This window comes from Pteronotus mesoamericanus, unplaced genomic scaffold (assembly GCF_021234165.1).
Source record: "Pteronotus mesoamericanus isolate MK-2021 breed Mesoamerican mustached bat unplaced genomic scaffold, CSHL_Meso_final contig_2, whole genome shotgun sequence".
Lineage (NCBI taxonomy): Eukaryota > Metazoa > Chordata > Mammalia > Chiroptera > Mormoopidae > Pteronotus > Pteronotus mesoamericanus.
Window position 1 is genome coordinate 11,423,217 of NW_026555084.1, and position 14,468 is coordinate 11,437,684.

Sequence of the window (14,468 nt, forward strand, 5' to 3'; positions counted from 1 at the left end):
AAGGTTATTTTTCTGACCACCATCCTGGGATACATTCATAGGGGATCCTAACCCTCATCTCCAAATCTCCCATGGAGAGTGCATTACAGTATCCATGGAAAGTGCAATAGTATGAAGCAGACTGGCAATTCTGTTGCAGGAGAGTATGAAATTTTTTGTTCAGGGGATGAAGACTAACAACTGCCCAGCGAAAGGAGGGTAATTGAGTCAGACCATCCCAGCAGGGAAAACAAAATCACTTGGGGAAATAAAGACCGTGACTGGTCAAAACACAGCATCTTCCAGTTAAACCTGAAGGTAAGAAAATAATGCACTGTTTTCTCTTAGGGTTGAATCCCTCATTTTACCCTGAGAGCCACTGCATTGTGGCTAAAGATCTTGAAGAAAACCCACCATGAAGTCATTTAAAAATCAACACACACCAGGATGGAGGCAAATTTAATTCCGTTTCAAGAACACATTAAAAAAAAAAAAAAAAGACTAAAGCATAATGAGAACCTGCTGCCTCAAACTGCAGCCAGGTGGGAAGCCAGGCTGCAAGGTTGGGGGCGGGGGGAGGGGTGGTGAGGCATACAAGGTTTCTGCACCTGGACCTAGCCTCCATGCCCTGGGGGAAGGACTCCACTCAGAACCTAAACAAGGTATCTGGCTTCTGGCTTCCCCTGCTGACAACTCTCAGGTTCAGTCAAGCCAGAGCATCTGAACTGTCCATTTCAAACAGAGTTAGCTCTCTAAACTTGTCTTGAAACTTTCTTTCACAGAGTTTGAACCTTGCTTCTCTGATGATATATTCTGAAATGGTACCAGTGGGCATATCCCCTCTGGATTTTCTCTCTCCGCTAGTGTGAAAAGAAGTATGAGGGTTCCAACCAGAAATCTCCAGTGCCTAACCAACTGCTAACAGCAAGAAGGCAGTGTCAGCTGGAGCACACCCCTGGGATCCAGGGGCCGTAAATCTTCCCTCTGCCACCCATTAGGTAACCAAGAAGTCATTTGAGCTCTCTGGTCCTTCAAAGAAAGTCCGTACGTGTCTCTGTCTTATAGAACTGCTGGAAGAATTAACGGAGATAAGTTAGGTACACAAAATGTGACCATGAAAGGTTGTGTTCAATAGTTAGTTGATGAAGTAAAAACTTACATGGAGTCAAACTACCATTTTGCACCCTAGTAATCACACACACAGTTCTCAGTGAGATGCCTGGACTATACAAGTGCCACAAGAAGTGTGTCAAGTCTCTTAAGACATGCACCTCTTAGGCCAAGGCTCACTGAGAGGTCCGGCTAGCACATCACCCAGGCTGCTTACCTTTTTATTTCTCTCATCTCCTTTTCGGGACAGGGGAGGGGACAGAGCAGCAAGTACAGGCCGTTAAAGGCGTATGGGGCAGGGCTGTTTTGTGAATCACACCGCGGAGGGACAAACACGCTGTTTGCGTTGGCCGTGGTTATTAATTATTGCTTCTGGTCACGTCACTGTGTAGCACAGAGCTGTGGGGGAGCCTTAGGACTCATGGGATCGGTGGGAGCCTGAAAGCGACTCTTGACAGGTGGGAAAACAGTGAACAGGAGACATCCGGGAACGAGGAAGATACCATGGCTTCTGTCAGGGATAAACAAGATACCCCTGCCTGCTGGTAAAAGCCTCTGGTTCTCATATCTTTTCGCACAGAATTTGAAGTAATCCAGAAAGGCCCAGACATAGAGAAGGCTTGTGACTTCCACGTGGCCTACAGATTCTACAAGACCAGAAAACAGAGCCCTGTACCACCCGCCGCACTGCTGTTCAAGGGGCTAGAAGTTAAAAAAAGAGGACGATATGGTGCAGGAATAATATATTTTAACTACATTTCTCCAGGGGCTCTTCTTTGACCCCTAAACAAAACTACTTCTTCCTGATACAAGTTCCTGTACCAGCATGCCACACTCCCAATCATAATACTTACCATGCTTGTTTTAATTACATGTTTAGTGTAAGTCTTCCCCACTACACTCTAAGTTCAGTAAGGGGAAGGCCTAGGTTTGGCACACTGCAGGTGTTCGGTAATTACTGGTCGGATAAATGATAAATGAGCTTTCTCTTTCTTCTTCCATCACCGAAAGGATGCATCCGGAAAAAGGGCTGCAACCCAGCACACGCGGGCAGGGCCGGCCACGTGCACACGCGGGCCCGTGTGCCAGAGTGTGGGCATTTACAGAGGGGGCTACGCACAGCCGGGACCCTTACGCACAGGACGTTCATTCCCAGGCCCCCAGCGGATGCCCGAGACTGTAGACAGTACTGAACCCTATATATACTGATGTTTTCCTATACATACCTCTGATAAAGTTTATTTAGAAATGAGGCACAGTAAGAGATTAACCACAATAACCAATAATAAAAGGGAACCATTATAACAATATACTGTAGTAAAAGTCATGTGAATGTGGTCTCTCCTTTCAACGTATGTCATTGGGCTGCACTCACCCTTCCGGTGACGGTGGGAGACGACAAAATGCCGACCCGATGGGAGGAGCGAAGAGCTGGAGGGAGGCGGCTCACGTAGGCATTGGGACGCTGCGCTAGGGGACTGTAAGAGCGACGGAAAGGAAGCACCAGACACCACACCAGTCACCTGATAACCAAGATGGCTCCTCTGGACTGGGGTGGGCGGGGAGCTTATATAAGGCGAGACCCCGGGACACAGCGGGATGTCGCGAGATTTCACCGTATTACTCAGCGCAACATACAATTCCAAATGTAAATTGTTTATTTCTGAAAGTTTTCATTTAATTTTTTCAGACTGCAGGTGACCTCCGGTAACTGAAACCATGGAAAGCGAAACTACAGCTAAGTGGGGACTGCTGTATGGGTCACGTGTGTGAGCACGTGTACACTGAAAAACCTACACCTATGTTAGCTATTCTCCACCTTCAGATTCTCTTTTCCTCAATTTAAGTTTTCAAATTAAACCACTTTGAGACTCATAAATCATTTTTTATTTGCTGAAAAATAACCTGCAACTTGGAGTTTATAAAAACCTTGAATTACATAATTCAGGGCTCTAGCTGCTTTGTCTGTGACAGTCATTAAATGTTTTTGTTTCAGACTTTCCACTTCAAAAGCTATATTCCCTGGATTTTATTTTACTTTTTAAAAACATCTAATGCAGAAATCTGGAAAATTTTAAGTGACTCTCCTGAGAGCCTCCAAGTACATATACCCAAATACAGGGGAAAGTGTTTCCCATGAAGCTGGCATTTCATTAAGAATACTTTGCAAGGTATCAAGTGAAATGAGATTTTTAACAGCTTGCAGAAAGGGAATGAACCTTTCAAAGATACATCTGAAATTCAGTATCTTAATCACATGCAAATCCTGATATTTTCATCCTCTCTCAGTTCTGAGATGGTTGTCCAGTGGCTAATTACAATCACTGCAAGAGAGTATTTAGGCAAAGTAACTATAAATAAGACTGTAGTCAAACCTGAATTAAGGTTTAGCTCAGGTTCTTAATGAAAAATCATGATAAAACCAAGACGCAACCTTTCTAAAATGATGAAATGTACCAACAGGTTCAAAAATTTAAATGTCAGGATTGTCAGTTAAAAGCAGGAAATAGCCATTTGGAGGTTTGAGGTAACCTTCTCAAGTAAGTTCTGTTAGAAGCAAATTGGTTCAAAATTTACATTGTGTGACAAGGTTCCTTAGAAAATGCTACCTTTTAAAAAACTTTTCCACTGATGGGCCTGATCTTCCTCAACACACAAGGTGCTAGGGAGAAGGGAAATAATGTTTTTGCCCCATGCAGTAATAATAAAAGACTTCTGGAGAAATACTCAGCACTTCAAATAACGTGCCTGTCTCTCCCTCCCCATGTTCCTCTCCAAAGGGCGCTGCGTGGATGGCAGGAGGAACAGAGCCTCCAGTGACCTCATGGCCAGCAGAAAGGGGATTTTGAAAATTTCAAGGAACCATCTAGATTTTCAAGGCCCTGGGGAAAATGAATGACTTGGTCAGTGCGCTGTCCTCAAGTGTGACTATCACCTGGATTTTGCGCATAGGGGCAAATGTTTACATCCACCACTGAATCCCCATTTCCAATATTCTGGCTCATTTTAAGGTCACAGCCGAGATAGCCTCTGCCGCAACACAGGGTCTCAGGGTGATAGCTGGCTGCCCTGAACACTAGGTGCGCGCCTGCCTACCCCCCACCAATTCTAAGGTACAGCCAATGGAAGACTGCTTAGCAGTAAAAGGCACAAACTACTGGCCCCACAGCACAGATGAATCTCAAAAGCATGGGCTAAGTAATATATACCATATATTAGGTAATTCCATTTATATGAAATTCTAGAAAAAGCAAAACAAACTATGGTGGTGGGAGGCAGATCAGTGATTGAAAAGACCAAAGAGTCCCAGCCAGTGTGTCTCAGCTAATTGGGCATGATTCCATGAAGTAAAAGATCACCAGTTGGATTCCCAGTCAGGGCACATGCCTGGGTTGCAGGCTGGGTTCCTGGTTGGGGTACATATGGAAGGCAACGAATCAATGTTTCTCTCTCACATCAATGTTTCTCTCCCTCTTTTTCTCTCTCCCTTCCCCTCTCTCTAAAAATAAAATAAAATCTTTTTTAATGAGTTTTTTAAAAAGACCAGAGATTAGGAGGAAGGGGACTGGCTTCAAAGGGGCACAAGAGAACACCGTGAGGAGGTAGAAATACTCTAATCCTGTTTATGAAAATGGCAGTTACAGGATGCTATCAATATTTTTCAGAAATCACTGACTGCTACACATATAACCAGTGGCTATTAAAAAATATAAATTATACCTCAATAAGGCATAATCTGAAAAAAAAATTGTAACAGTAGAAAATGAGTGAAGAACTTCCTATTTAACTGAAACTTAAAATTCTTCATTTCCATGAGAAAAAAAAAAAGTGTTGCTTGGTGGATCCTAACATGTAAGTTCTCAAAGCTAGTAAGTTATTCTCAATGCAACACTTCTCACTTCCGTGTGCCTAGGGATCAGCTCAGGAACTTGATTCTGTGGGTCTGGGGTGGGGCCTAAGATTCTGAATCTCTAAAAAGTTCCCAGGGGGTGCTGATGTGCTGGTCCACAGGCAGACACTGGACCAGGCTCGGTTAGACCCACGGCTCTTCCTCCATCAGAAGCTTGACTGTTTCCCATAGAGCGATTGTGTTTGCTCCCAGCGCAGAGTATGCCAGCTTTGCTGGCATATCTGAAATTTTGCTTGCCATATTAATTACATAATTCAAATAAATATTACACGAAACACTGTATTTTTGAGTGTGAAAAGGAGTTGATTTGCAGAAAACTAAGTTGAATATTTTGTAACAACTCAATCAAGGTAAGTTTATAAAATCGGTACGCTGAATTTGACATAGACGAGATGACTGCAAAAGATTGTATAAATTTAGGTTTCTGCACAAAGACTGCTTCAAAATGTATTTTAAAACAGATTTAGTGAGGTATAATTAACGTAAAATAAACTACAGCTACTTAAACAGCACAAGTTGATAAGTTTGACATATGATGCACGAAACCATCACCACAACCAGCAGGATGAACCTGTCCGTCACACTCCAAGGTCTCCTGTGTCCCTTTGTAACCTCTCCCTGCTGCCTCCACCTCCTGGGCCCCTCCCCGCCTCTTCCACTTCCTAGCAATCCAGGGGGTTGCTGTCAGGCACTACAGATGGCATTTTCCAAGTTTTTTTAATAAATAAAATCATCAAGTACATATTCTGTTTCTCTGACTTCTTTCACTTAGCTTAACCACTTCGATTGCTCTATGTTTTCTAATAGGTCATTCCTTTTGTTCCCGATCGGTATTCCAGTGCCTAGGTACACCGCACTTTGTTAACCTAATCATCTGCTGATGAACATCTGAGTTGTTTTCCATTTTTGTCTGTAAAATCAGAGCTGCCATGAACGTCTGTGTACAGCCATTTGTGTGAACATACGTTTTTTATTGAGTAAACACAAGAAAGTTGAATGACTAAGTCATACAGTAGATACATCGAGTATCTTTAAGAATTAGAGCCCCTTGGTTAAAGTCCTAGGGGCAACTTTGAACAGCAGTGGGTCTGGGGCAAGGGATTAAACCTTTCCAAAGCTTCTTTATTCTCTCCATATAAAGTAATGACAGCAGCAGCACTTGCCTCAAGGCACTCAGAAGCATTAAATGATTCTATGTGAGTAAAGCTTTGCTACATTGCCTGGCACAATCAGTACTTGGTGAATATCAGCCATCATTATAATTATTTATATTATTACTATCTTTAAGACTGTGGAATTTTTATGATGCATAATATTCATATTAGGAGATAGGGGTACATCAATATGGGAGAGACCTCACTCAAGCACCTTTATTCTGGGACCCAATTCTAACAGTACCAAACATGCTACACAGAAATTTTCAGTACATAGAAAGAATTTATGACTTTGTTCTTAATAGCTGAAACAATCTGTCCAAAAAGTTGAATCAGCATAACATGCCTGTATCAAACCATCTTAAATAAAATACAGCAAGCTGGGCTAGTAGGCAAACTACCAGTAGAGATTAAAATTATTTTTGTATCCAAGAGAAAGAATAACTTCCTAGGGGGAAAAGTGATGGTCTATGTCACAAAAACACACCAAAGGAAACAAAACTTGAAGAAAACAATAAAATAAAATCTTAATAAAATAGTAACTCTGAGCCGCAGTTACCAATGCAGGATGATTCTCTTCCCTCCTGCCCAGGGGACATCTGCAATGTCTGGAGACATTTTTGATGGTCACAACTTGGGGGATGGCAGGCGCTCCTACCATCTAGTGAGTAAAGACTACCGGTGCTGCTAAACGTCCTATAATGCACACAACAGCCCCTACGCCTGAGGAACCCTCAGTTAGACTGTATGTTCTGGTGCCATTCACCACTGGGGTCTCTAAACAATAAAAACTTCTTCCGATGTGCATGTGTCTTTTTTTTTATCACATAATATTTTTTAAATGTTAGAAGAAAGTGCACATAACAAGAAGAGCACATCAAGAAGCGTTTGAATGCTGGGTAGCTATCCCTTCCGCAGATCGGCTGTGTTTCAACCTGCCAGATGAAAGCAATTTCAACAAGCCATCAACAAAGCCAGGTAATTAAAATGTTGGTATAGACATGACCTTGGTTAATTCACCCTGACGTGTAATCGCTGAAATGATGACAGAGAGGGACCCAGGGATGCTAAGGTCAGAACTGTGGCACATGGGGCTAAAATTTTCATTTTCAAATTATTTTAAGCAAAATGCTGGTTTATTACAATGACATATATTGCCTTTTTGTTTTCATTAGTAAACCCTCTGGGAACTCTGATACAACAAGTACAAGCTAAACTTGATTACTTGGTTTATAGAACACAGAGTACATTATCAAAGCGCTAATGACAATGTCTATTCACATAGAACTCTGAGCAGCCTGATGACTTTTAATCAAGTTTTAAAGGCACAGGGACAAAACAAAAATTGAGCATGAATGTTTTTACTCTAACTATTGGAAAGTAAAGAAGCATGTCGACAATTGTTCAAATAACATCAGAACCAAGATTAGAACTTGTAAGCAGAAAAGCAAAACACATTTTCAGCAAGGCAATTTTTTTCTCTAACCAACAAATTCTACAAAACTCAACAAGAAACTGTGATCCAAATCCATTTTTTCTACTAAAATTGCTTTGTTACAGCACAGTTGTAGCAAGACTGAAGAGCTCAAAACACATTTTCTTCTCTAAACAAGCTAAATAAGATGAGATCCAAGCATCTAAGCACTGAGTTTTCAGTTTATTAAATATCTATTAATGCATGCTAATAATCAACTCTTAAATAAGAGCATTAATATTGTATTCATTTCCCTGATGCTTCTATCCATTATACTGTAACTGGAATCCTTCCAGTCTTAAGGGTTGAACATTTAGTATATCCAAATCCAAAATGAAATCAACAGACTCAAATCAGAGAAGAAAGAATTATTACGTGCATATGTCAATTCACACAAAACATAAGTAAGAGCAAGCAGAAAACTGTCATTCTGAAATCGAGATCCAGACCCTGTGAGCTGTCAATTTTCCTCTGTTGTGTGGACAACCTGGCCTCTAGTACTTAAAAATGCACTGAGATGTGACTTAGTGTCTGTTATGTAAGACACTGGCACATGAGACATGTAAACAATGAAAAGAAGTATGCAGAAAGTTTATTAACCCACCATCTTAAAGGGGTGGACTTTAATTTTTCTAAATTCCTTCTTCCTTCACTGTTGTTGTTGTTTTTTTTTTAACTCAAACTCAATATTCATTTCATTTGATTGGGTCAGCTTTTAATGAACTATATTTTAACTTGTCTACTGAAGGAAAAATTCCTATCCAAGTTCATTCCATTCTTCTTCCATTCTCTTTGACATTAGTACTTTATTGAGAAAGGAAAATAATTCTTCTTTAACGAATCTTATTTACAAGAGAAAAGAAATGATAAAGTTATGCTATTACCTTCAAGATGTCCCATCACAAGTGCATATGCCAAAAAAAATTAAGTGTATAAGTTCCCAAGTTTTCAACTTGTCAAAAAAGACCTTATCAACACTGAATAAAAAATTAAATTAGTAATAATAAGGAAGTATCAGCACAGTTTCAAGTTCATTAATAATTTTCAAAGGACTGAATGACCTTAAATACTCTCCATTCATTCAATGATCTGAACACCATGTTATATAGCATAATAGGGGCGGGGGGATAGAAATTACAAGGAAAAAGCAGCTTGAGAAATAATAGGATTATGTTTAGGTGTAAGGAAGATAAAGAAGTCCAATGACTGTGATCACTGCTGCTGATGAGCGTGTGTACAGGATGCAATGGAAGTAGCACTGGTGGACCTAGGACTGAAACCCAGGAAGTCTGGCTCTAGACACAACCTAGTTCAATACTAAGTGACACTGTCTCCCATAGATTCGCGTTGAGGAAGGAGTGGCTCTTCAAAACAAAATCAAGATGGTGGTGCCAGAAGGAGGGGTGGATTAGAGGCAGGCAAAATCTGCAGATGCACAAGAGGCCACAAGGATTTATTCAGATGGAAAACATGGGGAAGTGCTTGCCGACCAAAGGGATAGCACTTTATAATGAATTGCTGCTTGTGCAACAGTAGCACTGGTCCTCTCTCCACAGGCAGGGAGGCTGCCGGCACCAGCACCCCGCAACTTCAGAAGTCACCATTGACCATCACCCTTGGTCATTAACATTGCGTCCCTCCACTAGTGGATGTGTCTTGACACATGAAGGACCAGAAACATAGCTGGACCTTTTAATGATGAATTGCTCAAAGTAGCCAGGAAAAAACAATATGTAAATTCACAATTGAAACTGCCTTTGTTCTTCCCCACAACAAGCTCTTTTCTCTCTCATTCAAGGATGCAATGAACCTCCAAGTACTCTTGTGTTCCTCTAGAAAGCTGGAAGATACAGTCTTTTCATAAGCTCACACCATTCCACTGATGTGGATCTTGAAAATATTACAGATTAATCCCAAAGAACATGCTGTGTTTTGCCAGATCCGTGTCAGCTTTGTAAGTCAAATTCTTAAGTCCATATGTGTGACTAAACAGTCAAAATACCCAAAGAAAAATGAATTTCTCAGAAAGAGAAAGATACCAGCCACTTGGAAAAGTAATTAGTAAAGCTTCAAATGAACTGGCACTTTAAAAATAGAAGAAATGTGATATAATAGATATCCTTTGACAATAATAAAAATCACAGCTCATGCATTAATGTAACAAGACTTCCCTATCCCAGTGATTTCCTGCAATTTAATAAGAACTGGCTTTCAAGCAAAGTAAAAATTACAGATAAACATCTTCAGTTCTACTTCTGTCTCAGAATCCCATTAGATCAAAGCTTCCTTGAAGGCAGGAACTGTGTCTCATGTATCTTTGTATCCCCGAAAAGGTGCTTGCATAACTCCATCCAGGTGGAAGGAAGGAGAAGAGCAAGGTCAAGAGAAAAGGCAAGAGAACAGCAGGGGGAAGATGTACCTACCGAACGAGCATTATCGCTACCCCTGCCACACCACCTACTACAGTTTCTACATAGCCGCTCAGCAAACATTTGTGGAGCTGCTCCCCAGTGGACACTGAAATCCGTGACTGACTGGCAGTACAGTCTCCTTGGCTATTTCTTAGTTGGCCCACAATGTCACTTTTGATCATTTCTTCAATTCACCATCCTTTCATCAGCTGAAGCAGAACCAGCCTACTTATTTTGGCACAGGCTTCTGCGTGAGTGAATTCATTTTTTTCCTTGAGGTCACTGCAAAAAATTTCCCTTGTTTCTCCCTCCCTGCAGGACTCTTATCCCTTCCTGAGCCCCCTTTGGTTTTAGTCTAGGCAGGTTTCAGCATATGACCAGCCCAGTGAGGACCCCGGGTAAAAGCCGTCTGCAGCGCCTCAATTTATCAGAGCGTTCGGACGTGAAAGAGTAAACCAATTCCTAGTCAGCAAAGTGGCACGACAGAAAAAAAGCAAATAAAACCATCAGATGGATTACAGACAAGCCTTGAATCCAAAATTAAAGAATATGGGGAAACAAGGTACTTAATCAATTAGGCTGAGCCTAATGTTCTCTTTACAGCCAGAAACCAACCAATTAAACAGCAAATAACAAACAAGCATTCAATTTCTGATATTTATATAGCAAATCATATGGTCATTCACTCTAATGTCCCAGTTTAAAGTCTTTGACTTAATTCTTCAATTGTACTGAATCAGAATCATTAAATTTTTTGAACTGTGTCAATTCATTCAAGGTCAATGCAATTTCTTGCACTGAATCAGAAATCAGCTTTGTACCTTCACTAACATTTGTACTTCTGCCAGTTATGATATTTAAAAGGGACAGGTGGCATTTGGGATGTCTATTAATATCTAAACTACTCAATGCTGACATAATAGAATGACATAAACAGAATCTATTTCCATTTTAGGGCAACGGCACCATATCTGATGCCTTCTTAACACACTTCACACCTCACGCTCTGTAACCCAAATCGCTACTCAAATGAGAATTACAGTCAGCGTCATTATCTTGTCCTAATTAATCAATAACTTTCCAGAAATTTATGTGAGCAAGCAAAGTTTTAAGTACAGGTGTTAGCTATGAAGAGCCTTCAGACACATGTAATAGAAATGTATTTTTGCAATTCTTGATTTGTATTGTATCTAAATAGGATAGACAGACAGACACACAGATATACAGGCAGACAGACATGAGAAAGAAAGAGAGAAAGAGTCACATTAAGGCATCTCATTGCATAAATTCTTTCCCAGATGTAAATTGGGCACTTTCAGGGTTAAAAATTATCATTCTTAACTCAGTAATATTTTAGTCAATAGATTAAATGGTTATAGGTTATGTCTTGATGGTGGGAGAAAAAGAGGGAGGGAGGGAGGGAGGGTGAGAGAGAGAGAGAGAATATTAGCTTCTAATAATCTCTAAGTTACTTCCCAGGAGCAACCGTCACACTGGGAGAATCTGATTTGTATTACGACATTAATTAAGTGTACAGAACTTGCGGATATGCTCTAGTGACCATTTTTTTTTTTTACAACATTGGGTAATCTGGTCTTTTTCATACATTATGAAAAATATGATGCCCAGATTTTTAATGGGGTCCACTCACTACTTGTAGAAATATATCTGCCCTTAGGAATTTAATAAGGGAGATTTTATAATAAAAAATGAACTTGTTCAAGATTAAAAATACTGAATGGTGCAATGTTAGTCATGCGGTAATTGATTCATTCACACACTCATTCACTCATTCATCAACTATTTATCATATATGTCCTATGTGCCAGAAGTACATAAAGTTGTGGAAGAGGCGTGCTCTTTTCCTTCCTGATTTCTTTCCTCTGCTTCTTCCTTTGAACAAACATGTATTGAACATCTACTGCCAAACACTACAGTAAATTCTACAGGAATATGACAGTAAGACACACATCCGCGACTCTCACTGATTTCGCAAAGAGCTGAGGGAACGCTATAATTGGAGAGAATGAGCAAGCCTTAAAGAAAGGTGCTTTTAAAGCAAAGAGCTGTAGCACAGTACAGGAAGGGATTTCTATGTCTGGGAACGGAACATTTAGCTTGACAAGAAAAAGACAAGTGGACTTTCAGGAGCAAACAACGTTCAGTGCAGAGGGCACAGCACTTGCTGGGGGCTGGAAGGCCAACGGTGAACATGTTCAGGGAGCAGTTTCTGTTGAATGATATCCTAATCAAGGCCTTTTTGACCCAGACTTCCTTCTCACTTGGGCACCATCCCCTTTTCACGCCCTGAGATGTGACACTGCAATTGATCTGGGATGTATGGAAATGGGGAACAAAGATGGCAAAGGCTTGGTTTTTAAGCAACAAAGTCACAGTCCAGGTAGCACACCAGTACTGACGGCATGACCTAGCTACCTGCTTCGTTCTCTGGACAAAGGTCCTCCTGTCCTACCTTATTCCCCTTCATAGCCCTCACCAACACCTGAAAGAATTTATTGTCTGTATCGCCCACAAGCTAGAACAGATGCCCTGTGAGATGGTGTACTTGTCTTCCTAGTAGCTTTATTCCATCTATTCATTCATTTACTCATTCAATCAACTAAGGTTTGGACTGCAACTACATGAATGATACTGTGTTAGGAATTAGAAATATAAAGATGAGCCCTGGATGGTGTGGCTATGTGGATTGCATCCTGACTTGTGAACCTGAGGGTCGCCAGTTCAATTCCTAGTCAGGGCACATGCCTGAATTGTAGGCCAGGTCCCTGGTAGGGGGCGCATGAGAGGCAACCACACATTGATGTTTCTTTCCCTCTCTTTCTCCCTCCCTTCCCTTCACTCTAAAAAATAAATAAAATCTTTTTTTAAAAAGTATAAAGATGAATGGGAAAGGAACAAAAATCCTGTTTTTAAAGATTATATTCACAAAGTTTCGTGATCTATTTCTAACAATTTACTCCAAAACTTAGTGGTTTGATACAAGGATTTATTATTGAATTTGATGAGTCTACTGGTCACGAATTAGAACAGACCACAGCAGGGCAAGCTCACTTCCACTCTGTGAAGACTAGGGTCTAAGCTAAAATGGTATGTGCAGCTGGGGTCTGGACAGCTGAGGACCAGCTGGGCAGCCTTCTCTCCCTCCACATGGCCTTTCCACGGGGCTAGTCTGAGCCTCCTCTCAACAAGGACCCGCAGGCTCAGAGCTCCTGGAGGTCAAAGTGGAAGCTGTCAGTCCTCTTAAAGGTGAGTCCTAAAACTGCTCCAGCGTCACCTTCATCACAGCGTGTGTGTCAAAGCCGTCACAGGCAAGTCCAGGGTCGGGAAAAGGAGAAACAGGACCCCCCTCAAGGGGGAGACTGTCGAAGAATTTGCAGCGCCTTTAATCCACTAGAGAAAGCTAAACCTGTCCCCAAATAACTGCCATGAGGCAAAATGAAAAGAACCAGTAGGACAGCAGTACCGTCATCAAAAGCAAGACTTGGCTGACATCTGACAGGCATGATTTTGAGTCCTGATTCCATTGCATAGTAGGTATGTATCACTGGATAAGTTTCTTAACCACTCTGAATTATTGTTTTTTCATATGTAAAAGAGGATAATAATTATATTCAACTCTATAGAGCTGGTTTAGAATTAAATGGGCTTTCCCTCCCACACACAAAGATTCACTTGTGAACAAACACGCACACCCCCCCAACACGGCAGTGCGCACACCCATACATCACCCCTTTGGCCCGAACACTGGGACATGCTAAACGCTGAAGGAACGTTAGTTGCTGTTTTCTTTAAGAATACTACAAGTAAAGTAAATACAACTTTTTCCATAATTTTATGTGTCCATAAATTTATACTTCAGATTTTCAAGTACATAATCCCATCTACAAAGATGACTGAAAACCATGAAAATTTTAGGGGGGGAAAAAATCAAACCTGGTTAGCAGTAGCACAAGAAAGAGAAGTGGAGAGCGTCAAAAGAAAAAAAATGACACACAAAAAAATTATGAGTAGTCTACAAGATAGGGTGCTAAAAAAGTAAACTATAGCTCTGGCTGGTGTGGCTCAGGGGATTGAGCACCGGCCTGAGAATCAAAGGGTTGCTGGTTTGATTCCCAGTCACAGCACATGCCTGGATTGCAGGCAGGTTCCCCAGTTGGGGGCACTCAAGGGGCAACCACAAATTGATGTTTCTTTCCCTCTCTTTCTGTCCCTTTCTCAAAATATAAATAAGTATTTTAAAATATAAAAAAGTAAAATAAAATAGATCTCTAAGCAGGCAGTAGCATTAGAATATTATTTTCCTTATCTTTTTACTGTGTTACACAGAGAATTCTGAGTGAGTTTCCTTAGAGATAAAGAAATGGCATGATTAGGTGGCAGTGGTGGGTTGAGGGCAAAATTAGTGTAAA